At 41.6% G+C, this 437-nt stretch overlaps 1 non-coding gene across 1 annotated transcript; it reads left to right on the top strand.

The window, feature by feature from the left end:
• On the top strand, positions 1-104 carry LOC112739499 (small nucleolar RNA R71). Its single transcript, XR_003170435.1, has one exon. It is a non-coding gene; the product is annotated as a small nucleolar RNA R71 (small nucleolar RNA).
• The last annotated feature ends 333 nt before the right edge of the window (positions 105-437 follow it).

Raw genomic sequence — 437 nt, forward strand, 5'->3', positions numbered from 1 at the left:
ATTTCAGGAGGATATTTTCTAATCAGAGCCTTGTACCTCTCCCATGCCTCATAGAGAGATTCTGCATCCATCTGTATAAATGTTTGTACCTCAGTCTTGAGCCTGATGATCCTTTGAGGTGGGTAGAACTTGGCCAAAAATTTATTCACTAGATCCTCCCAGCTAGTGATGCTTCCTTGTGGAAAGGTTTCAAGCCATTGAGCAGCCTTATCCCTCAATGAAAATGGAAACAGCAGCAATTTATATGTTTCTAGATGCACACCATTAGACTTCACTGTATCACAAATCCTCAAGAAGGTAGATAAGTGTTGGTTTGGATCCTCCAAGGGGCTTCCTCCATATGAGCATTTGTTCTGTACCAATGTGATGAGCTGGGGCTTCAATTCAAAGTTATTTGTATTGACATTTGGGGTAAGGATGCTACTCCCATAATGCCA

The sequence above is a fragment of the Arachis hypogaea genome, chromosome 13 (genome assembly GCF_003086295.3).
Source record: "Arachis hypogaea cultivar Tifrunner chromosome 13, arahy.Tifrunner.gnm2.J5K5, whole genome shotgun sequence".
Classification (NCBI taxonomy): Eukaryota; Viridiplantae; Streptophyta; class Magnoliopsida; order Fabales; family Fabaceae; genus Arachis; species Arachis hypogaea.